A 6,000-nucleotide genomic window follows, 5' to 3' on the forward strand; every position below is an offset into this window, starting at 1 on the left:
CTGCACCTACTAGAGTGAAGACATATCCACTTGTAGACTTAGAGTCTTTTATATCAGATATCCAACTCGCATCGCTGTATCCTTCGATCACAGCAGGATATCTTGTATAGTGCAGTCCATATTCATGAGTATACCTCAAGTACCTTAGTACTCTTGTTATCCCTTTTCAGTTCTCAACACCGGGATTACTCGTGTATCTACTCAGTTTGCTTACTGCGTAGGCCAAGTCTAGTCGTGTACAACTCATTAAGTACATCAGACTTCCAATTACTCGAGAGTACTCTATCTGAGAGATACTTTCACCTCTGTTGGAATGTATACTAAAAGCCTAGCTTTTTGTATAAACATTTACTTAGAAATAAGAATTATATTGGTCAATATCTATATTTATATGCTAAATGTAGTTGTTCAATTAATTTATATTATAGATAACATGGTGTGTGGTGTCACACACAGAAGATTATGTTATCAGTTCTTTATGAATTATAAACAGTAGCTCACAACTAAGATGAAAAGGAATAAACCGTTGGAATAGTCGTAGTGTAATTAGGTATTAGTTTATCTTGACTAATAAATTACACTAGTACACTCTAAGTGTATTGAGTAGGACCATTTAAGGTAAGTTCTTTTTATACTGACTTAATAAAAGAACAAGACCTTAGTTATTATGAAAGTGTGTGCTCTTAATCCTAATATAATAACAAACACATATATTTAGTATTTATTTCTTTGACTTATCAAAGGGTGAGATTTAGCTCGATAAATCAATAGGCCCGATAAGTTAAGAAATGATATTACTTATAGTGTGTGTTGTTGATTATAGAAGGAAACTGTGTCCTAGTAATCTAGGTTGATAATGTCCCCAAGAGGAGTTCATAAGGATTGTCATGTTAAATCCTGCAGGTGGACTTAGTCCGACATGACGATAAGGTTGAGTGGTACTACTCTTGGACTAAGAAATTAATTAAAGTGAGTTGTCAGTAACTCATTTAATTAGTGGACATTCGACATCTTAAACACAGGGAGATTAACACACTCATAATAAGAAGGAGCCCAAAACGTAATTTGGGATTGGTGCGGTAGTTCAATAATAATTATTTAGTGGTATGAATTATTATTGATGAAATTAAGTTGGGTGTTCGGGGCGAACACGGGAAGCTTAATTTCATCGGGACACCAAAACCAATTTCTCCTCTCGGTCCCTATCGTAGCCTCTTATTTATAAAGTATTATACCCACCTATACCCACCTTTATACCCATCCTAATGGGGCCGGCCAAGCTAGCTTGGAACCCAAGCTAGGGGCCAGCCAAGACCAATAGGATGAGCCAAGTATGTGGTCGGCCAATGCTTGGAGCCCAAGCATGGTGTGGTCGGCCCTAAGAAAATTAAAAGGATTTTTATTTTTAAATTTTTTCTTATGTGGATTCCATGGTTTTAAAAAAGAGTTTAAAATTTAAATCTTTCCTTTTATAGCTTTCTACAAAAGATTGAGAAAAGATTTGATATCTTTCCTTATTTGTAGATTGAAAGGAAGATTTTAATTTTAATAAAACTTTCCTTTTTTGTAACCATGTTCATGATTTAAAAAGAAAGTTTAAAATTAAATATTTCCTTTTATAAGTTTCTACAAAAGATTAAGAATAGATTTGATATCTTTCCTTATTTGTAGATTGTAAGGAGATTTTAATTTTAAAGATAACTTTCCTTTTTGGAAATCATCCACATGTTTTAATAGAGAAATTTTAATTTATATATTTCCTTTTATAACCAACCATAAAGGGATAAATTATTAGAGAAATTTTTATTTTAAAATTTTTGGAAATAAATTAGGAAGTTTTAATTCTTGTTAAAACTTTCCTTGTTTGGGATTATGAGGTGGCCGACCATATTGTTTTAAGAAAAGGAAATAAGTTTTAATTAATTAAATTTTCCTTTTCATGGCAAAGTAATAAGGAAGTTTTTTATTTAAATTTTCCTTATTTGCCAAGACCAAGGATTATAAAAGAGAGGGTAGGGGTGCCTTCATGGATAAGAACTCTATTCTATTCTCCTCCTCTTTTCCTTGGTGGTGTGGCCGGCCCTTCTAGTCCTCCCTTCTCCTTTTTCTTTCTTCTCCTTGGCCGAAACTCTTCATCCTTTGGAGCTTGGAAGGTGGCCGGATATTGCTTGGAGAAGAAGGAGAGAAAGGAGGCTTTGTTTTTTGCATCCCTTGGAGCTTGGTGGTGGTGGCCGAACCTCTACATCCTTGGAGGAGTTTTTGGTGGCCGAAACTTGGTGAGGAAGAAGAAGGGCTTGGGTGGTTCTCATCTCGGTAGATCGTTGTCCACACAACGCCCGAGATAAGAAGAGGAATACGATAGAAGATCAAGAGGTCGCTGCATACAAAGAAAGGTATAACTAGTAATTATTTTCCGCATCATACTAGTTTTTCTTTGTATGAATTTCAAACACAAGAGGCATATGATTCTAGATTTTCGGATTAGATATTCGAAGTTGTGTGTTTTTTTTTTAAATTTTTTCGATCTTGTGATTCGATTGTTCTTTTTTTGTTAAACCTAATGTTATTTTAAGAAATTAAATATTGAATTTCATTAAGAGGCTTTGTCAAGGCAGTGGTGGATGCTCTCATACCCAAGAAGGTCATGTGCCTCGCCATGTTTGACCTGGGAGCCAATTTCTGAAATAAATATTTAATTGAATTTGTAACATAGGTATATTTGGATCAATAGTGTTAAGTTCCACTTGCGATCCAAGTCTAAACCATTAAGAACAGATAAGTTAAATTTGGAATCAATAATGTTAAGTTCCATTTGTGATTCCGAATTTAATTTCTAAAGAACACAATAGGTTGTTAGGAAAGGTTCGACACTTGTACAAAATTTTTGTACAGTGGAATCAGTACGATCTTCCTAGGATCAACCAACAACCTCGATTTTTCGATAGATATTGACTCGTATCTATCGGCATTCGTGCCAATGCAGTATCACCCTTGGCGAATTTCTCAAGAATCTTGTCCACGTAATGAGACTAACTAAGAACAAGTCCTTCTGTCATTCTAAGAATTTTGATTCCTAGAATCACATCAGCTAGGCTCATGTCTTTCATGTCAAATTTTGAGTTCAACATGTCTTTAGTGGATTTGATTATCTTATCATTACTCCCAATGATAAGTATATCATCTACATAAGATGATATAGTCACTCTCTATGACTCTTATGTAGACACATTTATCACATTCATTGATCTTGAATCCACATTCCTTCATGACATTATCAAATTTCTCATGTCATTGCTTTGGTGCTTGTTTTAAGCCATATAATGGCTTCACCAATCTACAGACCTTGTTTTTCTGTATTGGCACAGAAAACCCCTCAGGTTGGTCCATGTAGATTTTCTCTTCTAAATCCTCGTTTAGAAAGGCTGTTTTTACATCCATTTGATGTATTTCGAGATTTCATAGAGCAACAATAGCCAACAATACTCTAATGGAAGTTATTCTCGACACCGGAGAGTATGTATCGAAGTAATCAAGGTCTTCTCATTGTCGATATCCTTTGAATACCAATATGGCCTTGTATTTATCGATTGTGCCATCTGATTTCATTTTCTTCTTGAAGATCCACTTGCAACCTAGTGGTTTACTTCCCGGAGGAAGATCCACAAGTTCCCAAGTGTGATTTTGCAAGATATATTCTATCTCAGATGCAATTGCCTCTTTCCAGTGAGGTCTATCAAAAGAGCCTACATCTTTTGAGCAACTTCGGGGCTCACTCTCCAACATGAAAGTGATAAAATCTGATCCATAGGTTTTTTCTACCCGAGCTCTTTTGCCCCGTCTAGGCTCAACCTCCACGGGTTCCTCGTCATCATCATCTTCTTCTTCGCCTTGTGTTTCGTTTGCCCATTTTAAGGAGCTAGCATCCTCTCGGGTCTTATACGAAAACACATGCTCGAAGAACGAGACATTTCTCGATTCGATTATCGAGTTCTTGTGTATCTCCGGTCTGTGTGACTCATACACACAAAATCTATACGTGGTACTGTTTTGTACATATCCAATATATATGCAATCAACAGTTTTTGGTCCTATCTTAATCCTTTTCGGATCAGGCACCAACACTTTGGCAAGACACCCCCACATTCGTAAATATTTGTAGGATGGTTGTCTTCCATTCCACAACTCATAAGGGCTCTTATTTATTTTCTTTCGGTGCCCCTTATTTAAAAGGTAATTAGCTGTTAACACAGCTTCCCCCCACATGGAATCTGGTAATCCAGAGCTCAATAGAAGAGCATTTATCATCTCCTTTAGAGTTCGATTTTTTCGCTCAGCAACTCCGTTTTGTTGAGGAGTATAAGGAGTTGTTGTTTCGTGTCTGATCCCATGTTCAACACACAACTTAGTGAACGGTGACACATATTCACCGCCTTGGTCACTTCAAACCATCTTAATTTTCCTATTAAGTTTGTTTTCAACCTCATTCTTATAGAGAACAAATTTCTCTATAGCTTTATCCTTACTTTTGAGAAGATATAGATAACAATATTTTGTGTTATCATCTACAAAAGTGATAAAGTATTTATTACCACCATGTGTTGGTGTACTTTTTAGGTCGCACACATCAGTGTGGATTAGGTCAAGTGGTTCATTACTTCTTTCAATATGTTGAAATGATGATCTTGTCATTTTCGCTTTAACACAAATCTCACACTTGTGTTTTGGGCCAAGGTGGAATGTAGGTATGCTTTGCATATTAACTAATTTACGCAATACATCGTAGTTAACATGTCCTAGTCTATCATGCAGCAAACACGAAGACTCAAGCATATAAGTGGAAGAGCTTTCAGTTTTATTTATCTTAGGCCTAATCACCATTACATTGAGCTTAAACAACCCATCAGATACATAGACCTTTCCTACAAACACTCCATTCTTGGACAATACAACTCTGTCCGACTCAAAGACAATGCGAAAGCCATGCTTGCTTAACAGTGATTCAGACACTAGATTCTTTCGAATCTCCAGAACATAGAGCACATTGTTCAGAGTGAGATCCTTGCCCGAGGTCATCTTCAGCACCACCTTTCCTTGGCCCATGATGTCCGAGGTTGCTGAGTTTCCCATGAACAGTTTGTCTCCAGTGACTTCTTCGAAGTTATGGAGCAGCTCCTTACTGCAGCACACATGTCTGGTGGCTCCAGTATCGATCCACCATTGTCACGAGTTTGAACCGATCAGGTTCAACTCAGAGACCACAGCGCAGAGGTCGTCTATTTCTGGTCCCTCGTTCAGGTTGGCCTCTTGCTTCTTCTTCGGCTTTCTGCACTTCGAAGATTTATGACCCACTTTCTCACAGTTGAAGCACTTCCTAGAGAACTTCTTCTTGTTGATGCCTCCTCTGGGTCCCATCTTGGAAGACTTGGGGTTCTTCCGTTTTGAGCTTTGACCATGCTCGACCACGTTGTCTTTCACAGTAGCCTGAGAGAACAGTTTCCTCTCTGAACTCTTGTTGTCTTCTTCGATGCGAAGTCGAACAATGAGTTCCTCCACATTCATCTCCTTCCGCTTGTGCTTTAGGTAGTTCTTGAAGTCCTTCCAGCTGGGAGGCAGCTTCTCAATGATAGCAGCCACCTAGAAGGTTTCACTCAGAACCATCCCTTCTGAGTGAATCTCGTGCAAGATCACCTAAAGCTCTTGGACTTGGCTTATCACTGTCTTGGAGTCAACCATCTTGTAGTCCAGGAATTGACCTACGATGAACTTCTTTGCCCCTGCATCCTCCGTCTTGTATTTCTTGTCCAGGGACTCCCACAGCTCCTTAGCCATTCTCTTTATGCTATACACAGTGTACAGCGAGTTGGCTAGGTAGTTGAGGATGTAATTTTGGCAAAGGAACTCAGAATGAGTACATGCCTCCACTATATTGATGGTCTGTGCATTAGCATCCTCAGCTCGCTTGGGAGGGTCCTCGGTCAAGAACCGAGCCAGGTTGAGCGT

This window comes from Zingiber officinale, chromosome 7B (assembly GCF_018446385.1).
Source record: "Zingiber officinale cultivar Zhangliang chromosome 7B, Zo_v1.1, whole genome shotgun sequence".
Taxonomy (NCBI): Eukaryota; Viridiplantae; Streptophyta; class Magnoliopsida; order Zingiberales; family Zingiberaceae; genus Zingiber; species Zingiber officinale.